The following is a 27,397-nucleotide window of genomic DNA, read 5'->3' as shown; positions in this document are numbered from 1 at the left end:
TGTCTATAATATCTATCTATCTATGTAGTTATCTATTTATCTCTCTCTTTCCTTCTATATCTTGTCTTTTATCACACAAGAGTGATGTCAAGAAATATAAATATGCTTGTAAGAGAAATAGTTTAGTTGAGTCTAAACCATACCCTTATCTGAATGCAATAGAAGGCAGGGCCATGCCCTTTTCTCCTGACAGGAGGAGATAAAAACTGTGGCTGGCTGCGCTCTAACATACTTGTGCAGACAAAAGAAGAACTTTGGACACAACAGAAGGACTTTTAGAACAGGCAGAGCCCTCTGCATTCAAAATGTAGTCCTATACTTTTAGGCCTCAAAAGATGCCATGCTTTTGAAGGCCATTGCAGCTTTCACCACACCAAAATGGTGATTGTCTCATATAATTCTTCGCCACCAACAAAGATTATCACGTGGCCCTATTGAGGAAGGACCGCTGCTTGAGAACACTGTACTGAGCAGGCCGTCTTCCCACCAAATAGGCACGCTGACTTTAAGGATGGTTTTTCAGTTCCAGACGATATAGTTTTCAAGAGTGGAAACAGATTTCAGGAAAAACCTGGCTCTCAACTAAGTATAGTGAGATTAGATACCTTTTGTTGCTTTATTTTTGATAGGTGAAGCTTAAATCATTTTTGATGATCCCTTTTATAATTGCCATTACTAAAGGGCGATCCCCCTTTTTCAACGGGATGAGATCCTCTAACCAAGAGGATCATTAAAAGACAATTGAACCAACAGCCAGCCGGCCTCTGGGACCCCCTCGTCTGCCTGTCCCAAGAGCAGACATGCCGCCCGTCGTCGCCATGACAACCCAGGCCGCACCAGGCCAGAGAGAGGAGTCCGCCGGCTTGATCAGCCTCCCCACGTCAGGCAAAGTGACCACACGTCTTTCTGCTTATTGTGAGAGTGCTGTAAAGATAGAGTAACTTAGAATACTCACCTATTGAATTAGAATATGTATTTAATTAGGTTAGGTTTAAACTAGGCTTTCTTTGAATATCTTATTCCCTTCCTCTTCACTTTTCTCCTCCTTACCTCTCAATCGAACAAGGTGTTATGCATAATACTGTGATTTTACTATTTGATGGATTAAATAAACGCATTCTGTTTTGAAGTTAAAACTTGTTCAGTGCTTGTTATAATAATATCAGTCGATTAAAGATCTCCCTTCCTTTAGAACTGATTCTGATTCCCTGTGACCGACGGCAGGGGTAATAGATTACTTATTAAAGTAATATAAATTGCTTATTAAAGTAATATAAATTACTGATGAACGTGGTGGTGCCCCGGGGTTTTGATATTAACTTATTGAATCAATAGTGATATCAAAATCCATATTTCTATCTAAATTCCTTACAACTATAATGGGCTCGTTCTATGAGATTTGGGGTACATTCGGGTACATGATTTACTTTAGCACATAGCCTACACAACAAGGTTCTTTGTTGGCAATGTTTATTGACAAAAACACACTGGCAGATACATACCAAATGGCTCAAAGTAAATCTATCAAAAGTCTCAAATCTGTCAGCATTTAGCTTATGTTATTGCAATATCTTAGGTTGAACAACTGATGATCAGCAATATTCTCACAGTAATATGCACATGGGAATCAAAACGTAGCATTCATTTTCACAAATAATTTGACCAAGGGACAATGTGCCTCTGTTCTGTTGTGCTGTTCCTGCTCCACCATGGTACTCCGACGGCCATCCCTTGAAGAAACAAACGACACCGTGTTATATTAATTACTATAACATAACGCCACCAAATTTCAGTTAAAGTAGGCTATAACGGTGCTCACACGTTAGCACACGATGCTAATCGAGCTAGCGTTAGCTTACAAACATGAGCATCACTCAAACAGTCCAACGAGTCCAACATAGCAGAGCACCAAGTGCGCGACCAAATCCACCTCAGTTATCAATTTTAGAGTTTGCCCAGAGATAAGTATAATAGCAGTTTACCTTGTGGAGGCTTAGCAGCAGCTAGCAGGCTGGAGACTCACACCAGCTACTCAGGCACAATGCACCAGGATCACACCACACCATGGTCTCTTGGCCAGGGCCCCGGACAAGACGGTGGTCGGCTGGCTGGACTCCTACTCGCCCATACCTTCGGACTAAAAGTTATTATATTTGTTGTCCTGGACCATTTCACCACTGCAACCAGCCAGCCAGCGAGCAAGCTAGCAAACAGAAGCGAACAACAAGATGGCAGTCGTTCAAGCCTGTGAGACAAATTCGGAAACTCCCCCGGCAGCCGCTAGGGGCAGCCGCCCCCTCCTCCTTCTTCTTCTTCTACTAGTGTTTTAACAGCCCTCTCTCCCCGTACTTCCGTGTAAAGTTAATCCATTCAACCAATCAACGATGAGCAGGAAGCGGGAGATTCAAGCCTCATTTTCTGCTATCAAAACCCAATGGGTGACGTCACGCTGACTTTATCCATCTATTATACAATCCATGGGCCAAATGTATAAAACTGTGCATGTACTGTATGTGTAGAAATCTGTGTAAGCCCAAAAAAGCTCTATGCCAAAATTAACACATTATACATTTGGCCCCTGGTCTTCGATTCGAATATACAGATTGATAGATACTTTTGTTGGTTGAACAGGTACACATGACATCTCAGTACACCTCAGTGGATATCATGACAAAGTAGCCTATGTAAAGGCAACTAATAGACCAACAGTCTGGTAAATTCAGAAAATGGCATCACTTTACTGTAATGCAGCCTTTAAACCCAGGGAAATATTAATGTATAAGCATATTTGAGTAGGCTACGTAGAAAAGCGGTATATATATAAGTCCTATCAATTATTATTATTATTATTATTATTATTATTATTATTATCAATACCAACTGTTCTGTAACACCCAACTGACAGAAGATCCTCTGACGCCCCACCCACACTCTTTTTTTAAATTAGGGCTACATTAATGCAGACTAATAATTGTACATTAATGTAGTAATAATTGTAATTGTTGTAATACTTATTACAAATAACAGCAACAAAGAATCTATAGCAGACCGTTTCTGCTCTGGAGTAGAGACAGAGAGACAGACAGCTGAAAGTAACCTAGGCTATGAGGCAAATAATCCAAAATTAGCTCAGTCTAATGCCATCTGTGAATTGAATTTAAAAGTCCAGCAACATTATCAGCAGATTACTGACTAGTATTTGTCTATCAAGCTGACAGACAGGCAGACAGACAGACTGTCACTGGACCTCACAGCCTGCCAATAAAACTTTCCTGACAGATGAAAATAAACACAGCTTTTCCTCCACACAAATGCACCAGTTGATCAGGCTATAGTATGCAGAAATTACGCAGCTGGGGTAAATTCAAACCTGAATTAATTAATTAATTAACGAGTGGTGAGGCTCTCCTTTGCACTGCAAGCACAGACCGCAGTGCATAGATAATTATTTAGAAATAAACGTAAACGAAAATGATTTTAAAATGAAAATTTCGTTTGCTAAAAATATGTAATGTATGTAAACAATTATTAAATCGATATTTTTCAAAAGCTACATTTTGGAACAATACCGGTTGCATTGGCCATGGCCAGCAAAAATCCTAGCAGAATCCCTGCTGTCCATGGTGCTGAAATTGAATGGAGCTATAGGAGAGATAGACACACATCACTTTGGTTCAGTCTGCTTTTCGTACTTTCGGCCCTATAGGCTATTTTTTTCTCTCAATTGTATAGCAATCCACAGAATGGAAACCACGGAGAAGTGAAATGTGCAGTGACATCAATGAGAGAGCGAGAGAGAGAGAGCTGCACATGAGCAGACAACGTGATCTAATCACTTATTTAGTGATCAGATTATTTATTATTATTATTATTTATATATTTAGGCTATTTAATGACCCTGGCTGTTGGCTATTATTTTGTTTAGGTTTTGTTTATTTTTGTAGTCAACTACATTCTATCTTTCATTCTATGGTTGTGCATAGACCTGTATTTTCAGACTCAGAGTGCAGACAGTTCCCGACATTTTGCATTGTGCAACGACACTCAGGTTTAATACTGCCTTCATTTGACCATTGCTGTGAAATAAATCTTTTACTTGATTTCGAAACAGTAGTCTTTAGTTTCTTGTGTTGTTATTTAGCTTTTCAGAGGCTATTGCATGGTTAAAAAGTGCAGAAATAGGCATGGCGGGTATATAACTGTAAGCATCCAGAGACTTACGCACATCCACTGGTTGGTGCTGAGCTCAACTGTACTAAACAGGAAAATAAACGAAAAAAAGAGGCTCGCAACACAAGTTTTAGATAGCTCCCGTGGCGGACATTTATTCCAACAAACAGTTTCGGCTCAATTCGGGCCTTCGTCAGTGTCAAGTGAAAGGTACATTTACAGAGGAAGTGCTTAAATAGCATTTTCGTGGGTCTTTGTCTCCGCCTAGTGGTGTGGAGGCAGACCCAGGTACAATCTTCAAAACAGTTTCACAAAACATAAATCACATTCTAAGGGAAAGGAAAATGGTAGCAGAACCTATCTGAATGGATATACAATAGCTCTACACAGCAATCACTGCACACTAATATGCACAACATATTTTAGAATATATTTTTTTGAACATATTGAACATATTTTTTAGACATATTTTTAGACATTTTTTATAGAAATGGACGCTGTCAATCAGCTCGGCCCTCTAAGTATCTCACAGAGAATGTTCATCTATACAGTCTTGTATCAAAAGAAAATAAAAGGCAAAAAACAACAACTGGAAACTGAGTACAGCACAGACGTCTCACAAGTAAGGTCTGACATCAAAGTCCTCATTGAGTCCAATAGGTGCCATGGTGCCCAAAAAGTCAATCCACCATAATTCTCTCTTTAGAAGGAGATTGTCCATGTTCCCCCCGCGCCTAGGGGCCGTAACATGTTCAATGCCCACATATCTGAGTTGGGAGACATTGTGGTGTGCTTGCGTGAAATGAATGGCTACTGAGCTTTTTACATCACAGTTTCTGATTGTACTGCGGTGCTCTGCTATCCGTGTCTTAAGGGCCCTTGACGTCTTGCCCACGTAGGATTTCCCACAGGGACAAGTGAGCATATAAATAACATTGGTAGTTGTGCAAGATATCTTTCCTCTGATTTTGATCTTTTTTCCTGTTGTTGGATGGTTGAAAACGTTGCATTTTGTTGTAAAGTGGCACTGTGTACAAGCTCCACAACGTCTGTTGCCGTCAGGTAGATCGTCTAAGAAGGTGTGGGGTTTCCTAGGGGTTAAGTCAGAATGCACAATTTGATCTCCAATGTTTGGTGGTCTCTTATATACTATCCGTGGGGCAGTATTGAATAGACCGCTCAGATCCGGATCTGTATCTAAGAGGTGCCAGTGTTTTTTAATTATTTTTTCGAATTGTTTTCCCAGGGGTGAATACTGTATGATACAGTTGACTGGTTGTAGAGTGTTCTTTTTTTGAGAGGGGAGCAGACACTCCTCCTGGCTTTTTGAGGAGACCTTTGAGGCTGCTTTCTCGATGACAAGCTCCGAGTAGCCCCTTGTTTTGAACATACTTTTAAGGGTGTGACTTTGTTTGTGAAAAGAGGCCTCTGTGCTGCACACTCTCCTGATTCTATGGAATTGACTAATAGGCAAGCTGTTTTTTAGGGGGGTGGGATGGAACGAGTCCGCCCTAAGTAATGAGTTTCTATGGCAGCTTTTCCTGTACAGGTCTGTTTGAAAAACAGCTCCTTCTTTAATTATCTTAATGTCCAGAAAGTTCACTTGATGTTGATCGTACTCTATGGTGAACTTGAGGTTTTCATTCTGGGCATTTAGAATTGAAAAGAACTGTAACAGAGTAGATTCATCTCCCGTCCAAAGTAAACAGATATCGTCAATATATCTTTTCCACATTTTTATGTATGGCAAAAACACATTTTTTTGTGGATTTAGCACAAAGTCCTGTTCAAATAAACCCACATAAATGTTGGCAATGGAGGGGCTGGCTTTGCTCCCCATGCTAACTCCCTTAATCTGTAGGTAGTTCTGATCTAGGAACATGAAGTGATTGTGGGTGAGGAGAGTCTCTGTTAGAACAGTGAGGACTTGTGTTCCAGGTGTTGTATCTGGAGGGCGTTTGTCCAGGAAAGATGTTAGAGCTTCAAGTGCACCTGTGTGTGGTACTGACGTGTACAATGATTCAATATCCAAACAAGCCATGTACGTTACTGAGTCTGGATCTTCCACAGCTCTCAGAGTCCTGATCATATCCGTAGAATCCTGTGTGAAGGAGGGGAGAGATTTTACAGTAGGTTGGAGAAAATGGTCGACATATGAAGAGATATGTTCTGTCAGGCATCCTATAGACGCTACGATTGGTCTGCCCTTAGGATTCACTGGATCTTTATGTACTTTGGGCAGGCAGTAGAATACTGGGGTGATGGGATGGTCAATTTTTAGGAAAGCATATTCATTTTTGGTTAGGCAGCCACTGTCCAATAAGTCTGTTAGTAGTTGATGAATTTCATTCTTGAACGTGGCTGTTGGGTTGCCTGGTAGCTTCCTATAAAATTGTGTATCCCCAAGTTGTCTATGGATTTCCTCCTCATAGTTAGTTCTATTTAGAACTACTATTGCGCCTCCTTTATCTGCGTTTTTTATTATGAGAGTAGAATCATTTGACAGTGTCTTCAATGCCTCTCTTTCTTCTTTCGATAGGTTATTGTGTACTTTGTACTCTCTCCTGTGTTTCAAGAGGGTACGGGCATCTTGTTCCACCCTCCTACAATAAGTGTCTATGGAGGCATTTCTATTTTTGTAGGGTATGAAGGTGGACTTACCCCGGAATTTATTGGGATGGGTTGTTGTTGTGTTTTCATCATGCCCCGTTGGTTCTGTGTTACCATTAGCTGTATTGTGGGAATTAATGAGGGTTGTTGGCCTTGTGTTTCCATTAGCCATGGTGGGAGAACCAGTATTCTTGAAAAAGTATTTTAACCTGATAGAACGGAAGAATTTATGTAGATCAATAATTGTGTTGAAGTCATTACAGTGAGTAGTTGGAACAAAAGAGAGGCCTTTTTTGAGAGCTGACTCACATGTAGTGGAGAGAGGTTTGTCACTCAGGTTCATGATGTTTATTTCGTTGTGCTCCTGGTCATGTAGGTCTTGGTGCTGTTTGGAGGTCCTCCTCTGCCCCCTCCGGCACCTCTTCCTCGCGTTTGTTGGCCCTGTCGGCCTCGGCCCCGGCCCCGAGATGTCGGGCCGTGCTGGTCTAAAAAAGCAGCTCTGTGGTGTCTGGGCTCGTTGGTCTCTGAGTCCCAATCTGTTTCAGAGGAGTAAACGTCATCATAAGTGTGTGTTCTTTCACTTCTCCTGTTGGTATTTCTCCAACGGTACACTTTGTTTTGGTCATAGTCCAGTGCATCTCTTTGAAATTTTTTAACTTTGACAATTTTTATTTCTTTCTCCAGGTTAGTTTTGTATTCATCCAATTCTTTTTTTATTTCTACTAGAATCTGATTGTCAGTGTGCTCTATCGCGCTCAGGCTCTCTTGTATCAGGGCCCTTGTTGATGTTAGCTGGGTTGAGATTTCTTCAATTGTGAGCGCCATTAAATCAAATGAGCACTTGTTGGTGATTTCGCACCATTTTTGGCAAAAGTTCTCATCATCCTTACCGATCATCGGGCTTTTTTCGAGTCTCAGGCCTCGTGGAATCCGCTTGTGCCTGAGGTAATCGCTGAGTGTTACAGCGTGTAGGAAGAGCCGTGTCTCTTTGTTCTGGAGGCGCAGTAGCGTTTTCTGTGTTTCTGCTGTGTTGCTGTGTAGAGCTGGTTGCTGCTGATTATCAAAGAGTGTTTCTTTCAAGATAATCCTGTCGTAGTCTTCCGCCGTAAGTTCACGTGTATTGTGAAGATACGCGAGGTTTTCCTTTTCCGTAGTCATGTTGTCGCGAGAGGGAGTCTGTTGTGGAGTGCAGTAAAAAAGGTGTATCACCTAAAGTAAGCATCCAGAGACTTACGCACATCCACTGGTTGGTGCTGAGCTCAACTGTACTAAACAGGAAAATAAACGAAAAAAAGAGGCTCGCAACACAAGTTTTAGATAGCTCCCGTGGCGGACATTTATTCCAACAAACAGCTTCGGCTCAATTCGGGCCTTCGTCAGTGTCAAGTGAAAGGTACATTTACAGAGGAAGTGCTTAAATAGCATTTTCGTGGGTCTTTGTCTCCGCCTAGTGGTGTGGAGGCAGACCCAGGTACAATCTTCAAAACAGTTTCACAAAACATAAATCACATTCTAAGGGAAAGGAAAATGGTAGCAGAACCTATCTGAATGGATATACAATAGCTCTACACAGATTCAAGATTCAAGATTCAAGATTCAAGATTTTTATTGTCACTCCATGGTACAAGTATCACGTGTGAAATTCTTGTGCTGTGGACTCCGTTTACGACATAGTACAAATAGGCAACAAGCAATGAGCAATAGGCAATAAGAAATAGGCATCAATAAGCAATACTAAGCAGCAATAGGCAATGCGGCAGAATAGCGATAAGACAAGTCAGTGGCATATTCATTGCACATAGGTGCACGTCATGTGCATACGTTAGACGTGTTCGGACATTTTACTTCGACGTATTTGAGTGCAAGTAGCATGTACCTTATTAAACATACAATTAAACATTAGGCATTGTGCATACGTTAGACGTGTTCAGACATTTTAAATTCGACGTAATTGACATACAGGTGCAAATAGCATGTACCTTGTTAGACATACAATTAAACATTAGGCATACATAATGGTAGCAGCTGCAGTACGGTACGGTACGACTACTACACTATTTGTGTATGTTAAGGAGTCTCGTGGCCTGCGGGAAGAAACTGTTCCTCAAGCGATTTGTGCGTGCTTTTGGAACCCTGTATCTCCTCCCTGAGGGTAGCAGGGAGAACAGGCTGTTGTGGGGATGGTTTGTGTCTTTGATGATCTTCAGGGACCTCCTGAGGCACCGCTGGTTATACAGTTCGTGCAGTTCTGGCAACTCGTCTCCTGTTACGTGCTGGGCCGCGCGCCTCACCCTCCGTAGCGCCCTGCGGTCCATGGTGGTACAGTTCCCGTACCAGGCGGTGAAGCAGCCAGTCAGCAGGCTTTCAATGGTGCCTCTGTAGAAGTCCCTGAGGATTTCTTTCCTTAGCCCAAACTTCTTCAGGCGCCTGAGTCCGTGTATTCGCTGTTGGGCCTTTTTGACAACAGTGGCGGTGTGGCCGGCCCAGGTCAGGTCCTGGTGGATGTTGACTCCCAGGTACTTGAAGCTGTCCACCCTTTCCACCACTGTGCCGTTGATGGTGATTGGGGGGTGTGTGCCCCCCCCTCTCCTGTAGTCCACAATGATCTCCTTGGTCTTGGAGACGTTCAGAGAGAGGTGGTTGTCCTGGCACCATTGTTCCAGGACCCTCACCTCCTCTCTGTAGGCCGTCTCGTCGCCCCCCGAGATCAGCCCCACGACTGCTGTGTCGTCTGCAAACTTCACGATGGTGTTTGAAGTTTGAGTCGCCACGCAGTCGTGGGTGTAGAGGTCGTACCAGAAGGGGCTGGAGACGCACCCCTGGGGTGCTCCTATGCTGATGGTCAGCGGGGAGGAGGTGAGGTTGCCCACCCTCACCACCTGGCGGCGGTCTGTCAGGAAGTCCAGGATCCAGTCGCACATCGCTGTGTTTAGTCCCAGGTCCCTGAGTTTGCTTACCAGCCTGGAGGGTACTATGGTGTTGAATGCTGAGCTGTAGTCCACGAACAGCATTCTCACATAGGTGTCCTTCCCCTCCAGGTGGGACAGGGCGGTGTGGAGCACGTGTGCCACTGCATCCGCTGTGCTCCTGTTGGGGCGGTATGCAAACTGCAGCGGGTCGTGGTCCGGGGGGAGTGTGGGACGGATCTTTGATATGACCAGCTTTTCAAGGCACTTGCTGGCTATTGGTGTGAGGGCTATAGGGCGCCAGTCATTGAGGCTGGTCACTTTTTGCTGTTTGGGAATGGGGATGATTGTTGCTGCCTTGAAGCAGGAGGGAACTCGTCGGAGGGAGAGGGACTGGTTGAAGATGTCTGTGTACACGGCTGCCAGCTGGTGGGCGCAGGCCTTGAGGACCCGCCCGGGGATGCCGTCCGGGCCGGCCGCCTTGCGTGGGTTGATACGCAGGAACAACCGGCACACTTCATCCTCAGTGATGGTGAGGGGGCGGTCTGTGGGGGGTGGAGGGTGGGGGGGGTTGGTGGTTAGGTGGGAATGGGGGGGGGTGCGGGTGCTGAGGGGTGGGGGGGAGGAAGGGGGGAGGGGAGGTGATCGGGGGGTGGGGGGGAGGAAGGGGGGAGGGGAGGTGATTGGGGGGGGGAGAGGAGGAGGGGTGGTGGGGGGGCGGAGAGGGGGAGGGGTGATGGGGGGGGAGAGGTGGCAGGGGGGGGAGGAGAGGAGGAGAGGGGTGATGGGGGGGGAGAGGTGGGGGGGAGGAGAGGAGGGGGGGTGGGGAGGGGAGGAGGAGGGGTGGTGGGGGGGAGGAGGGAGGGGGGGGTGATGGGGGGGAGGAGAGGGGGAGAGGGGTGGGAGAGGGGGGGGGGAGGAGGGGAGGCGCTCTGGCAGAGGGGTCGAACCTAGCGTAGAATGCGTTGAGTTCGTCCGGTAGGGTGGGTGACGTGCTGGGGTTCTGTCGTTTCACCTCTTTGAAGTCTGTGGCAGCATGGAGCCCTCTCCACAGGTGTCTGGGGTTGTTAGTGTCCAGTTTTGACTCCAGCTGCCTTCCATAATCTCTACGTGCTATTTTTATAGCGGTCCGGAGGGCATATTGTGCCTGCTTGTATTGGTCAGTTGTGCCAGAGCTGAAGGCGGTGGTCCTGGCGTGAAGGGCAGCCCTGACGTCGCTGTTGACCCAAGGCTTTTGGTTCGGCATTATTTTGACTTTTTTTGTGGGGACTATGTCGTCGGTGCACTTCTTTATGAAGCATCCCATAGCAAAAAATCTGTTGCTCATCTGTTGCTTATTCTGATCTCTTGAGACTAACTAGAGCCTTCTCATTTATGAATCATTCTGTGCTCATTTGTGTCTTATTTCTTGCTCCTAAGGGTCCCTTAGGAGCAATAATCGAGAGTAAAATGAGATGTACTACTAGTAGACTGATTTGAGACAAATGGTGTTCAATTGAGCAATATTTGAGAAAGAATGTGAGATGAGTCTGAGACTTTCATGAGACAAACCTGAGAAGTATGATCCCTATAGGAGATCTCATCATTGTATGTCCAATGTCTCCTCCTTGTCTCATTTATTTCTCTTAAATGTCCAAATGAAGCTATATATGAGACGGTAGCATAATTGATCCATAGCTCCGCCCCCTTTCCTGACCACACCCACTCCCACCTTTAAATACACCTAGGCATTCCCCCTACCCAGCCCTCGGACCCCGACTCTACATCCCTCCTATCCCTAGCTATGGCCCCTTTTCCTTAACCCTGCCTCCTTCCCTCACCACCCACACCGCGAATCCCAACTCTCTACAACCTTCTTATCTCTAGTTAAGGGCCCTTTTGCTTAGCCCCGCCCTCTCCCTCCCCTCATAGGTTTTCTGTAATCCTGCTAACAAACAGACAAATATATAATATATTGTACAAAGAACACAAGAAATGACATTTTTAGCAGGATCATTTGACCAGCAGAAGGACAGAGATCCCTGCTGGCCAGACTTGATGACAATGTGTGCTGTTTCTGGATAGATTTGTAGAGGAAACACAGAAAGTCAGAGAACGTCAGATTTATTGCTTATTTTGAAATAAAAAAAATACAAACTTGTTAACAAGTGCCTTTTTTTTTTTTTTTTTTTTTTTTTTACATTTGTGCAACAAGTCAAGTGCAGACATCAAAAGTAAGCAACTAGGGCCATATGAAATCAGTTTATTTTTTTCCATATTCCACTATTTTTCCCCAAATTCTGTTTCCCCCATTTTAATTTTAGTTTAGGGGTTAGGATAGATTTTTGTTTTATGACATGGCTCTCTCACGCAGCCTCTTTGACATGTTTCTCAAAGTGAAAACCAAGTTATGAGGTGACGTAAGGATCCCACGCAAGACTGATAACCCTCTCAAAACACCCCAATTGAAAATCAAATGATTTATGGTGGCTTATTTTACAATTATGAAATAATTTATCTTACTACAATAATGATGTCTACTTTTGATTTTGATGATTATGCCTACTTTTATCAATTTCAGCCAAATTATTCTGTTTTGCGGAAATCATATGGCCCTGAACAATGGTTCTGGAGGTTTTAGGTTTAGGAAATAAAGTGCTACAACGGTCTGCTCTTTCAGTGCAAGTAAACAAGAGGCTCTTCGCTCTGAAAAGAACCAACTGAGCTGATCTTAAAGCATGAAAATGCACAAATAAATAATTGAAAAAAGGACATGAAACATTTCATCATATGACTCTAGTTCATTTGTATTTAACCTCAGACAAGACAAGACACTGCATTTCAAGTCTGAAGTTTACCTAGATTTGCTAGAAAGATTAACATTTCAGCTTTTCGCCAAGTAGGGCACTGCTAGATGATGTCACTACGTTGACTGTACAGTAGTAATGATTTAGAATGTTTTGATGAATCAAAACAACCACAATCCAAGTCAGAAACACAACATTCTGTGAGCCTAGTGACATCATCAAGCAGCGCCCTACAGTAGTAGTTGTCAAACTGTAGTTGACGAAAAGCTGAAATGTCAATCTTTCTAGCAAATCTAGGTACATTTCAGACTTGCAAGCAGTGTCCTGTCTTGTTTGGGGTGAAATGCAAATTAACTAAAGTCATATGATTAAATGTTTCATGTCCTCTTTAAAATGCTACATCTGTCTGCTCTTTAAGTGCAAATAAAGAATAGGCTTCTAGCTCTGTCTGAAAATAATTACCTCAACATATTTTAAACACTAGAACTGTGCTCATTCAATGCAAATAAACAAAATAACAAGTCTCTTCAGCCGATTTTAAGCACTAGAAGTGTGCTTATTCAGTGTAAACAAACAAAATAATGAAGAGTCTCTTAGCTCCGGTGAGGTGTTGTAGCTGCTGAACTCTGCCAGAGAGGTCCACGGGGGCCACCAGACTCCAGAGGTAGAAGGGCCAGACCGAGCAAGCTGGAGCAGACCCAGACAGCTGACATGCTGCTCTGCATGGCCTGGTAGTCGCTGTCCGGCCTGTAGGACCAAGAGAAGAACAAGGTGTACGTGAACAGCTTGCATGGAAAGATTGAGGATCAAAATTTAAAGTCAACTAACAATAATTCAATGAAGCCAGCCCATTTACTGCAGCACCAGAGCACTAAACACCTATTGGTAAAACGGACACATTGTCCAATCGAAAACTGTCAGAAGTCAAGTAAAAAAAAAAGCTCAATTGTCTCCATTAATTAAAGCTCAGGTGACTGATGAAAAGGAGTTGAACCTGCTATTGGGCGAGTCTGAATATTATTTTCTCACTCAAATGTAAATGTCTTAAACGTGAGTCATTCCAACTATTTTCATTTACTATTTTTATTTAATAATCGGTTGTGTCAGATACTAAAAGTTTAATAGAACTAATTTAGGAGAATCATTAACATGCATGAGTGAGGGGGGTACTATTGGCATGTCACAACAGCTCAAGGGCAAAAAGGGTTGGGAACCACTGACTTAAGGAGCTGCAAACACAGCAGAGGCTTTCGCACCCTGACAAGAGGAAACACCTGCAGGGAAACATTGCATACTTGTCTTTTGGGGGGAATTTTGGGGCGTGAAAATGGTCAAATTGTTGGTCAAAAAGTTCATATACCGGTAATCAAATCAACAGTAAAACAGGGAATATTACAGAATTTTCAATAGTTTGGCTGAAATGGATAAAAGTAGGCCTCATTATCAAAATCCAAAGTGCACTTAATTATTGTAGCAGCCTAAACGATTTCATAATTGTAAAATAGGCTGAGATAAATTGTTCTGTTTTCGATCGGGGTGTTTTGGGGGGGGGGGGGGGGGGTCTTGCGTGGGATCCCGTCCCTTACATCACCTCAACTTGGTTTCCACTTGAGAAAAATGTTGAAGAAAGCAAAGTCATCAGAACAAGAAAAAAAAATCGGAAACTGTAGAGATTTCATATGTCCCTATATCCTAGAGTGAGTGAGAAACAAAGAAAGAGTTTGAGATAGCAAAAGCAGTCCACACATACCTGCTTGCAAGTCACAGCTACCTAGGGCCTGCTCTTGTGCGACACTTGTTGATGAAAGCTTTCTTCAGTTTGGTTTCATCGACTCCTGTCCAACCTTCCAAGGTGGCACATCTCAGGACGTAGGCTGGAATACAAAAGCATCCAAAAATGGCATGAGTTATTTTGAAAAATAAGACATAACACAACAACTGCACTCAACCCCACCCCCCCCCCCCACCCCACCCCACCAAAAAAAAATCTACTACCCTACCTTAAAGTAACAAAGCAGCCTCAAGTTTGAGAAAACTTACTTTTAATTCCATCGACCATCTTCTGGTCAAGGAGTCTCTTCCCCTCAGGGATCTTGCCATGGCGTCCAAAGACGACCGCATTCACACAATCTTCAGCAGAGAAAAATGCATCAAAAAGAAGATGAAACAGGCGCAGGCAATCTTGTTTTGATGCCTGATGCATGGCAGCAAGGCGGAACGATGAGATGAACAAGCCGCTGTCAGGATACAACTCCTGCTGGCCTGGTGCCGATGGGCTGTTGTCCAGCTCCAGGTCACGACGATGTCTGTCTCCAATGAGGGTGAGAAGATTCTGAAGCTCTCTGACCTGGCCTGGGTCTGAGAGGGGGGGAAATAACACAAAGATTTGTGCCCCTGTTATTTGAAGATGTACATTGTTTGTAGTAGACATGTACTATACTTCATAAATTAAAACATGTCTATAAGTATCCAAGAAGCTCTTTTTTCTCTTTTCTGATTAAAATTGATTTATGAATGAACAGTAAAGGATTTTACACACAAAGTCTGTTTGTTTCGTATGCGTTTTCTTCCATCCGTCATCCAGAAAAACAAATCAGAAACCTTGCACACTGAGTCCGATGCATTTTATGATTATGTTTTGTCGTTCTATTCGCAATATGAGACAAATATTCATCCTCTCCTGTATCCATATTACAACATGACTGACAGGCAGCAGCGGCTGATCTGCAGCAGCAGTGATGTGGACTGGAGAAGGCAGCTGGTCGGGGAATGATTACCATACAATACTGGACACAGGGCTCCATCAATGCTCAACTTCACCTCGCTTAGCCGGCTGTGGTGTGCTGTGGCTGGGTGCTGTAGCACCGCTCCCCAGGGAGAGGGAGCAGAGAGGGGCCAGTGAGGTGGTGGGAGCCGCTCAGAATGGACTCCAGCCTCAGTCACTCTGCTTTCTCTCTCCGACAAAACACAGACGGATCAAACAGCTCGCAAAAGGCTTTTGACTGATGCAAAAAAAATGCAGAAAATTGAACCTTAAATCGAACTTTAATGACAGACGAAAGTTTTGGAGTCAGTGTGTAAACCTGACAACATGAGGTCGTATTTATTTTTAAACGCGTGACAATTTCGGACGAAAATACAGACTTGGTGGGCAAAAGAATTACGTTTGACATCTTACATTACTTACCTATTCTTGAGATGGCTTCGTCCATCTTCCTACATCCATCACATGGTCTCCCTCCAGTTGCTGCCTGCTGTCCAGGGGCTGCATTGCTCCTGTAGGGTGGTGGGCCGGCTACATTGTCCTCGTCGGATGCTGAGCTGGCCGCATTTCCCCTGTAGTAATTAACAATAACACATTTCATACACAACAAGCAGGTCAGAGTGCTTTACATTAAGGCAGACAAGACATAAAAATATAAAACAAGACAACAAATGCACACTAAGTGAACTCAACCCATATGTTTAAATTTTGTTTTCCCATGTGCTTCCTGAGTCTGCTCTGATATTAACGTTAGATCTCACTGCAGACGAGTATCATACAACATATCACATATCAAAAACCTCACCATCCACAGATTAATGTGAATCTTACAGGCTTTTTTTATTTTTTTATTATTGCATATCGATCCAATTTCTAAGATGAAATAATGCTGCCCTCGTCACCTTGTTTATGGGAATTAAAACTTGTGCCTTTACATGATTTGGCTCTACTAAAATGTGTAGTTGTGTATGAACATAGCTATGGAAATCGACATTATGTTCTCTGATAATATCACCTAATGGAAGCATGTATAGTGAGAAAAGCAGGAGACAGCTTCCTTGTGCAACACCAAAAGAGAGATCATGTTTCTCTAACACATGATCTCCAAGAAAGATGAAACATTTCTTCCCTGTAATGTACATTCAGAACCAGTTTAGGACATATTCAGAAAGACCAACCTGTAGGGTGGTGAGGAGGCTGCGTTAACCTCGTCAGATGATGAGCCGGTCACATTGTTCGGTGGGCTGGCCGCGCCCCTGCCACCAGGTGCTGAGCCAGCTGCGTTGCCCCTCTGGAGTTGTGAACTGACTGTGTCTCCATTGTCAGGTGCTGAGCCAGCTGCGTTGCCCCTCTGGAGTTGTGAACTGACCATGTCTCCATTGTCAGGTGGTGAGCCAGCTGCATTGCCCCTCTGGAGTGGTGAACTGACCATGTCTCCATTGTCAGGTGGTGAGCCAGCTGCATTGCCCCTCTGGAGTGGTGAACTGACCATGTCTCCATTGTCAGGTGGTGAGCCAGCTGCATTGCCCCTCTGGAGTGGTGAACTGACCATGTCTCCATTGTCAGGTGGTGAGCCAGCTGCATTGCCCCTCTGGAGTGGTGAACTGACCGTGTCTCCGTCACCAGGCGGTGCACCGGCTGCGTTGCTCCAGTATGGTGGTTGTTGGACCGCTGCAGTGCCCCAGTATGGTGAAGGTGGTTGGCCAGATGCGTTGCCGCAGTAGGGTGGTGGGCCCCAGTAGTCTGGTAGTGTGCCAGTGGTGATGCCCCAGTAAGGAAGTGGGCCAGCTGTGTTGCACCTGTCAGACAGACCAGCAGTGTTGCTCCAGTAAGAACGTAGGCCGGCTGTGTTGCCCCCATCGGACAATGGGACAACAGTGTTGCCACCACTGGGTGGTGGACTGGCTCCGTTGCCATCATTGGAAGATGGGACAATGGTGCTGCTGGCTTTGGGTGGTGGGCTGGCTGCGTTGCCATTGTCAGAAGATGGGACAATGGTGTTGCCGCCGTTGAGTGGGGGGCCGGCTGCATTGCCCACATCGGCTGATTCTGATTCAGCACTGCATTCTACACCATATTCCGAGAGTGGGCTCCTCTCAATTATTAGTGTGTCAGAACCTGAAGATCCTGCATTTGGTGAGGTAGCTTTGAGCAACTCTAAATAAGATTCTTGTGCTGTTTGCTTTGGTTGAGTTGGACAGCCCTTTGCTTTTCCCTGGTCGGAAGGTGCAACGTATTCAACAGTGGCGGTATAAAATTTCCCATCGGACCACTTGGCTAGAATGCTTTGTCCTGACCTAAGATCTTGCAGCTGGGCAGGATTGTCATCTTGGCCCAGAATTTCTGATGGGTCGAAGAGTTTCGCAGTGTATCCATCCTCAAACCTGACAAAAGCATAAAGTCCTGAGAGGGAAAATTGGAAGCAACTGGTCAGTTTTTTATTTATTTTCCCACAGATCTCCATAGTTAAAATTGCAAAACTTTCCCAAGGCTTTTCAAGGATCCATAAGAGAACTCCCATTGAATGTAAGTAGTGATTTTGATTCACTGCATCATTTATTTAGTTTTAATAAAATTACTGTAAAACCTGTATATAAGACTGACTTGACATTTTGTTGTGATATTACATTACAAGTACCGTAAATTAATATTGTATTGCCTTGTATTGTATTGTTATTCTGCCTATACATTTTTTTTTACTGAATGAGCTTTTCCTCCCATACTAGTCCCATCCCTGTCACACTCTCACTCACTCACTCACTCACACTCACACTCACACACACACACACGCGCACACGCACACACACACACACACACACACACACACACACACACACACACACACACACACACACACACAAATCCCAATACTCACCAGTTTGCTCTTTTGGGGGAGGTTCTGCCGGGGACTTGTGCTGATCGCGTACTTTCTTGGAGGGACATTTTGGTCTGTTTGAGGTTTTCCTTTTTTCCATTCTGTAAATGTAACAAGAAGAATACATTTTCTAAAATGACTTTCAGACAAAACTCTGTTAACTTACATCAGGGTAATTAAATAGCAGTGATTCTCAACCATTTTTATATCAAGGATCCCTAGTCCACTTTAGAGCCACCAATCCAGATTTGAGATGAAATTGTGTCTCTTGCACCCAAATTTGAGAATATTTTGCTAGATATTATTTTGTGCAGAATTCCATCACTATCTGTAGCCTAGGTAGGTATAGGGCGTTAAGAGTTTAACAGTTTCACTGGAACTATCACAAGTTATTATTTTACTAGTATCTATCTATCTAGGCTAATTGTGTTAAACTTCTCGTAAATTAAAGAATGGTAATAATTTAATAATTCATAAATTTGCGGGGTACCACCTGGAATCCCTTCAAGGACCCCTGGTCATCCCCGGATCCCACATTGAGAACCACTGGACTAATGCAGTAACACTCTTACTGCAACACTTTTTATTTGTCAAGAAGAGACTACAATGAATTACCAGATCACCAAAACTCGTCAAAGTGAAGAAAACGCACACTGTGACGTCTCAGTGAGTCTGACATGTCATGTAAAAACCATGATGTCAACACGTGAAAACATGCGAGAAATCACAACATGGAGGCCAGTGTGGGAATCGGCCTAACGTTAGCTTTTTGGTGCGTTGCCTCCATTTTTGCAGAAACAATGGCATTCAAAATTAAACATTACATTTTCAATCACTGGTCCTTAAGTTACACAGCTAAGCATCAACTAACATTAGCCAACTCTGTCTAGACCGCCAGCTCCGTCCTGGGGCATGCACAGACATGTAGCTTGCGACTAAAACTAGCGTTAGCTTCCGTGCTAATAGCTTCTCGCTCATACTGAGCATGAGCTGGCGCTTACTAGGCTACAATGATTACATGTGCTAGCTAGGTTGGCAAAGTTTCGGTTCAAGCACAACGCTGAAACAACCACTGACTGAACTCGGACCTAACGCTAACGTTAATCACAAACTGTTGACCGACAAAGTGACATTACCTTACCTGCTGATAACACCGACTCGTTTTGTATTGTACGTCCAAATCCGCTCCAAATTGCGTGTGTTTGTTTGTTTGTTTCTTGTTTCCCGCAGTTTTTCATAGTGGCCTGAAATCAGCGTGTGACGACAGCGAGAGCTATAGCTCATCCAATCACCTGCCACGTATTTTTGCGTCAGGGACTACAAGCTTGTGACGCAGCTGTAATGTCGCGAGATTGTCACATAACTTGTGTGAGATCGCGCGAGATCACCATTTGCAGCCTCATGTTATAAACTACTAGTCCCACAATACCATGCGCTATATTCTGTTTGAGCGCTGAGCAGCGGGCTGCGGCAGAGATGAGATTTGGCAGAAAATTGTGATTATGGTTTGAACTAGTAGTCTAGCAGAAAGGGCCCTCAGATGTTGAGATACCTATACCCGAGGTAGAACAAAACACAACAATGATTTTTCTTATCTTTAGGGTCTCCCATTAATGAAATTGATTGTTGTCCAATTTTATTTGGGGGGAAAAAAGTTTTTTTGGCTGTTCTTTAGAACTAGGCCTACCCCAAACCCTGAAAAAGAGCCAAATTAGGCCAGTCCGAATAGGGGAAAGGTGACCAAAAAGTCCATAACTTGAGAATACTCACTCTTTTCCTAATCAGATATGCTGAGGTATGAATCAGGTGGCTGTCCTACATCGCCAAATTGTCCGAAAATGATTTACCTAAAAAGATCATGAATTATAGTCCTGTAAACGCTTTAGTTTAGACGGAAATTGTACTTTGTGGTGATAGAAACATAGGACTCCATCACTTTTCTCTCATTTATCAGAAAAACAGAAATCCTTAAAAAATATACCATTACTGAATTGTCTAGGGTGCTATTGAACACTAACGAGGAGTTGTATGGAGATATCTGGTACAGTTCTATTGCAAATGAGATTCCTTTAGACATAGGCCTACTACCTCTTCTCTGAAACAGTCAAATTAGGTCATTCCGAATGGGGGATAAGTGGCAGAATACTACTACTACTACTAATAATAATACATTTTATTTGGTGACACCTTTCAAAACACCCAATGTCATTGTACAGTGCATAGAAGAGACATAACATTCTAAAATATCATACATAAAAACAAGCATTGCAAACACCAGCAGCATTATAATACGACGGACGGAGATAAAAGAAAAGACAGGAGATACACATGGCAGGCGAATAACATAGATTACGTACTGTATATGATTAAAGTGAGTAGGCCAATTTGGACAGGTGGCTTTTGAGGTGGGATTTTAATGTGGTGATGGAGTCAGACTGCAAGGAGTTCCAGAGTCTGGGTGCAGAGCAGCTGAAGGCCCTAGCACCCATGGTACTGAGGTGAGAGGACGGTCAGGAGGCCAGCTGAGGAAGAGTGTAGGGAGCGGGAAGGGGTGTATTCCTGGAGGTCAGAGAGATAGGTGGGGGCTAGGTTGTGTAGGCCTTTGTAAGTGAGCAGAAGGTTTTTGTAATCAATCCGGTAGTGAATGGGGAGCTAGTGGAGTTGAATGAGGACAGGGGTGATGTGGTCAGATGCTTTAGTGCGGGTGATGATCCAGGCATTTGGAGTCTGTTGAGCAATTTGGTGGGTAGGCCAGAGAGAAGAGAAATCTGGGATGTAACAAATGTGTGGATGAGGACTTGGTGCTGTGTTGGGACAGGGATGGGCGGAGTCTGGAGATGTTGTGGATGTGGAAGAAAGCAGACCGGGTGATGTTTCTTATTTGGGGTACAAAGGAAAGGGTGCTGTCCAGAATGACATGGAGGCTCTTGGCTTGGGTGGAGAAGGGAACAGGGAAGCTGCCAATGATGATGTTTTGGGCAGTGGTGTTTTGAGCTTTGGAGAGGATGTTTTTGGAGCCGATGAGCAGGGCCTCGGTTTTACTGGCGTTTAACTTCAGGAAGTTCCTGCTCATCCAGCTCCTGATGCCCTGGAGGCAGGCGGTGAGGGAGATGGGAGGAAGAGCGGTGGTGGGTTTGGTGGAGATATAGACCTGGGTATCATCGGCGTAGCAGTGAAACTGGACACCATGGTGACGAAGGATTTTACCCAGGGGGAGGAGGTAGGTGATGAATAGGAGTGGACCCAATACTGACCCCTGGGTCAAACGGCAGAACACCCGGACATGTGGTTCCCTAGTTGGACAAACTCTTGTCTGTCAGCAAAGCAGGGAAGTGCAACACCAGTGATTCCAATGTTTGCCAGGTGCTCCAGAAGTAGTGGGTGGGAGATGGTATCGAAAGCAGCAGAGAGGTCAAGGAGGATGAGGATGGTGAGTAGTCCAGAGTCAGCTGCACGGAGGAGGTCATTAGTGATTTTTACCAGGGCTGTTTCAGTGCTGTGATTAGGGTGGAAACCATATTGAAATGGTTTGTGGATGTTGTTTGAGTCGAGGTGGGACTGGAGTTGGGTGGCAACCACCCTCTCAAGAGTTTTGGAGATGAAGGGGAGGTGGAGAAGGGACTTCAGGGTGAGTGGTTCAGGTCAGATGGGTACTGTAGCCTATAAGCTAAGAATGCTCACTCTGATGGTCATCATATTTGGAGAGGGAAATACCAGGTGGCTGAACTACATCACCAAATAGTCAGAATGTGGGTAACCCAATACTATAAAGTTTATCTAAATTACAAGCCTCTAAAACATAGAAATACAAGGTGTAAATATTGGAAGTTTGATTGAAACTGGAACATTAATCCAAATTATAAATCAGTAGTATCTCCTGTCTTGACATGATGAAATAATACAAGTATAATAGTAATAATAATACATTTGTTTTATGGTAGCCCCAAATCTCAGTGCTTCATTTCATTTCATAAACAAAAACAGGAGAACAGATTAGAAAACAAAATAACCAAGGCAAAAATAAAACAGAACAGAGGAATAAAAAGTGACTGCTCATTTGACCTGGTATATGGACACTTGTTTCACAGCCAAAGTCCAAATATCCAAATATGAAATACAGTATCAGCCCTTTGTTGAACTGATTATGACTGTACCAGATTATTGTGCCAGTGTTTGGGAGTCTGGGGCACATTCACAAGCTTATACTCCATGGACTGCAATTGTACGGCTTGCAAAAGACTGATGCAAACGAAACGGTGTAAATATTGTTCAGGCTGTAGGCAGCCTGTCTATCTGGAGACAATCATGTTTAATATATCCTTAGTATCATTGTCCATTTGTCAGATTAAGCTATCACAATGTTAAAAACTTTCCTCTTCTGTGTATCATGTAACCTTTTTTCCAAGTATTTGGATCTTTCATTGTTCCTGTGCGTACATGTGTTTTAGTGAGAGGTCAAGTATATAGATACTAGAATGTCAAATGTCAGGTTCCTCAGAGACGTTTGGGGACACATTTTTACATTCTGCACAGCAGGTACAGAACTCTGTACAGGGGAGGCCAACAGAGAGGCACTGCCACTTTCCACTCTCTCCACAGATCTTTGTAATACAAGTGAGTAATGTCTCTCACTTCTGTAGGTGCTGGGGGTTTCCTAATTATTTCTGGTTTAATGGCTCCATCTCTGACAATCCATCCCTTGCCGATAGGACTCCATAACAGGGGTTTGTGACACCATATCGCTGTCTGATACATTGCTCTTTGCACATGTTGTGCAAATTCATCCTCTGTTGGTGGCAGATTTGCAGAGGCCGCATATGTTGTTGATTATAATTATTAACCTCAGTTCATCCAAGTTTGTGCACATCAGTCCATTTTCCTTTTTATTTTTTCCGTAAAGCAGAAGTGCAAATTCTCTTGCGTCTGGCAAAGACTTCCAAGCTGGAAGAGTCCAAAATGGGCCAGATCTTTGAGCTCACTGAGATGGGTCTTGAGTTTGTGTGAAATTATCCGTACATTGTACATACCTGATGTGAATAAACCGGAGATACTCAACTTGCTTTGCCCGAGGGCCACTTTCGTGAAATGATAGAAGGTCAGGGGCCAGTTAATAAACAAACAATATACATTTTTCTGTGGCGGATTGGAGGTTTTTGGGGTGTCAGCCGGAGTTTAGTCTGACAATGTTGTGCACACCGGATAGTTAGTTAGGTTAAGTTAGTTAGGTTAAGTACATACATAAGTGCCTGGGTAGCGAGCAGATGATATAACAGAAGTGGAGTATTGGCCAGAATGACATGAACATTTGAACACTTATTCAGCGGGTATCTTGCATGTTGCATTCAGGTGCAGTGATTTTTTTTGATTTTTTTTGCAATTCCATCGCGGGCCGCATGTGGCCCGCGGGCCGCAAGTTGAGTATCACTGGAATAAACCATATCTGGTACATCACATTTGCATCAATTGATTGATTTTAAAGTGTGTGACTTGTATGTGATAATTGAGGTATTTGTTATCATATTGCGGCTCACACAGTGCTCACTGTGAGACTGAACCATGATGTGGCACTGAGATTTAACCGAGACATAATTGAGATATAGTGTTGATATCATATTGAGACTCATTTGAGAGCTTGCACTGCTCTCCTGTTTCTTTTAGCTGAGACTCTAGAAATGAGACATCTGTAAGATAATTTAGAGAACTCACACAGTGCTCACTGTGAGACTGAACCATGAAGTGGCACTGAGATTTAACCGAGACATAATTGAGGTATAGTGTTGATATCATATTGAGACTCATTTGAGAGCTTGCACTGCTCTCCTGTTTCTTTTAGCTGAGACTCTAGAAATGAGACATCTGTAAGATAATTTAGAGAACTCACACAGTGCTCACTGTGAGACTGAACCATCTCTATTTCTCAGGAGCAACAATTGAGAAGGATGAGATAAGGCTCTTTGGTCTCAACCAGTGCTCATTTTTGTCTGGGAGATGTAGATGTGATATAAAAGAGATCTCAACTTGAATTTTGCTTTGCTATGGGATGACACCGTATCTGCATACTCGCCCAGGTCTCCTGCAGCTTTGAACTCCTCCCACACCACTTGGTCAAAGCAGTCCCTCAGGATGTCGTCTGATTGGTCTGACCAGCAGTGGGCGGTTCGAAATGCTGGGGGTTGTCTTTTTAGTTTTTGTTGGTACCTGGGTACAAGTAGAATGGAGGCGTGGTCCGATTTGCCGAAAGGGGGGCGAGGGACGGCTTTGTAGCCATGTCGGATGTTTGAGTAACATTTGTCCAGTGTGTTACTGCCTCGCGTGGGGAAGTGAATGTGCTGGTACAATGTGTGCATTCTGCCTCTCAGGTTTGCCCTGTTAAAATCCCCAGTCACCACCAGGGCCATTTCGGGTTGTTTTGTCTCCTGTGCACTGATGGCGCGTTGCAGCTCTTTCAGTGCGACAGTCACGTTCGCTTGTGGAGGAACGTATACACCCATGATGGTGACTGTCGTGAATTCCCTCGGACTCCAGAACGGCACGCATTGTACCATTACATATTCAAGATCTGCTGAGCAGTGTTTCCCAATGTCTGTGGTGTTTACACACCAGTTTTCGTTAATCATAAGACATACGCCCCCTCCCTTCTTCTTACCGGATTGTTCGTTTCTGTCTCCTCTGAATACACTGAATCCTGGTAGCGCGATAGAGTGGTCCGTTGTGTCAGGAGTAAGCCAGGTTTCCGTTAGGCACAGAACATTGCATCGCGCTATGTCTTTTTGGTATTGTGCACGCGCTCTTAGTTCACAAAGTTTATTCTCCAACGATTGAACATTTGCCAGCAGTATGCTTGGGAGAGGTGGTTTATCCGCGCGCTTCCTCAAGCGGGCGAGAAGCCCCCCTCTCTTCCCCCTCCTCCAGCGTTGTTTTTTGAGTTCAGGAAAATCCGTAAGATCTGGAGCTTGCCAGTTGCTGTTGGGATATATCCGTTCTTTCCTGATTTTGATCAGCGCGTCCCTGTTGTATTTTATTCCGACGCTGATTTCCGTGTTATATCCGCTGGTGTCCGTGCCTCCGTTCTCTGCCTCCATGGCGGGGGGGCGCGGGGCTGTTTGTTGTTGTTTTTTGCGTGCGAGCGGACAAAGCGGGCAGAGCGGGTCCCCGCCGTCGCGGTTTCTTGCAAGGAAAAGTGCGAAGACGCCACTATCTACACTATTCAGTTACACTGTTATATACAATAGATATTTACAAAGCAAGTCGAAGCAACGAAATCAAAACAAAACGCGTTTACACTGGAATACAAGCCTATTTGTCTATGAAGTCACTAGAGCTCCCTAGCGAGTCGCCTTCTCCCGGCGCCATCTTCTTCGGATCACACAGCAATCCAGCACAGCGATCACACAGCAATCACTGCACACTAATATGCACAACATATTTTAGAATATATTTTTTTGAACATATTGAACATATTTTTTAGACATATTTTTAGACATTTTTTATAGAAATGGACGCTGTCAATCAGCTCGGCCCTCTAAGTATCTCACAGAGAATATTCATCTATACAGTCTTGTATCAAAAGGAAATAAAAGGCAAAAAACAACAACTGGAAACTGAGTACAGCACAGAGGTCTCACAAGTAATGTCTAAAAATATGTCTAAAAAATATGTTCAATATGTTCAAAAAAATATATTCTAAAATATGTTGTGCATATTAGTGTGCAGTGATTGCTGTGTAGAGCTATTGTATATCCATTCAGATAGGTTCTGCTACCATTTTCCTTTCCCTTAGAATGTGATTTATGTTTTGTGAAACTGTTTTGAAGATTGTACCTGGGTCTGCCTCCACACCACTAGGCGGAGACAAAGACCCACGAAAATGCTATTTAAGCACTTCCTCTGTAAATGTACCTTTCACTTGACACTGACGAAGGCCCGAATTGAGCCGAAACTGTTTGTTGGAATAAATGTCCGCCACGGGAGCTATCTAAAACTTGTGTTGCGAGCCTCTTTTTTTCGTTTATTTTCCTGTTTAGTACAGTTGAGCTCAGCACCAACCAGTGGATGTGCGTAAGTCTCTGGATGCTTACTTTAGGTGATACACCTTTTTTACTGCACTCCACAACAGACTCCCTCTCGCGACAACATGACTACGGAAAAGGAAAACCTCGTGTATCTTCACAATACACGTGAACTTACGGCGGAAGACTACGACAGGATTATCTTGAAAGAAACACTCTTTGATAATCAGCAGCAACCAGCTCTACACAGCAACACAGCAGAAACACGGAAAACGCTACTGCGCCTCCAGAACAAAGAGACACGGCTCTTCCTACACGCTGTAACACTCAGCGATTACCTCAGGCACAAGCGGATTCCACGAGGCCTGAGACTCGAAAAAAGCCTGATGATCGGTAAGGATGATGAGAACTTTTGCCAAAAATGGTGCGAAATCACCAACAAGTGCTCATTTGATTTAATGGCGCTCACAATTGAAGAAATCTCAACCCAGCTAACATCAACAAGGGCCCTGATACAAGAGAGCCTGAGCGCGATAGAGCACACTGACAATCAGATTCTAGTAGAAATAAAAAAAGAATTGGATGAATACAAAACTAACCTGGAGAAAGAAATAAAAATTGTCAAAGTTAAAAAATTTCAAAGAGATGCACTGGACTATGACCAAAACAAAGTGTACCGTTGGAGAAATACCAACAGGAGAAGTGAAAGAACACACACTTATGATGACGTTTACTCCTCTGAAACAGTTTGGGACTCAGAGACCAACGAGCCCAGACACCACAGAGCTGCTTTTTTAGACCAGCACGGCCCGACATCTCGGGGCCGGGGCCGAGGCCGACAGGGCCAACAAACGCGAGGAAGAGGTGCCGGAGGGGGCAGAGGAGGACCTCCAAACAGCACCAAGACCTACATGACCAGGAGCACAACGAAATAAACATCATGAACCTGAGTGACAAACCTCTCTCCACTACATGTGAGTCAGCTCTCAAAAAAGGCCTCTCTTTTGTTCCAACTACTCACTGTAATGACTTCAACACAATTATTGATCTACATAAATTCTTCCGTTCTATCAGGTTAAAATACTTTTTCAAGAATACTGGTTCTCCCACCATGGCTAATGGAAACACAAGGCCAACAACCCTCATTAATTCCCACAATACAGCTAATGGTAACACAGAACCAACGGGGCATGATGAAAACACAACAACAACCCATCCCAATAAATTCCGGGGTAAGTCCACCTTCATACCCTACAAAAATAGAAATGCCTCCATAG

This window comes from Poromitra crassiceps, assembly GCF_964638095.1.
Source record: "Poromitra crassiceps genome assembly, chromosome: 11".
In the NCBI taxonomy this organism is placed as follows: Eukaryota; Metazoa; Chordata; class Actinopteri; order Beryciformes; family Melamphaidae; genus Poromitra; species Poromitra crassiceps.
This window is presented reverse-complemented; position numbering follows the sequence as displayed.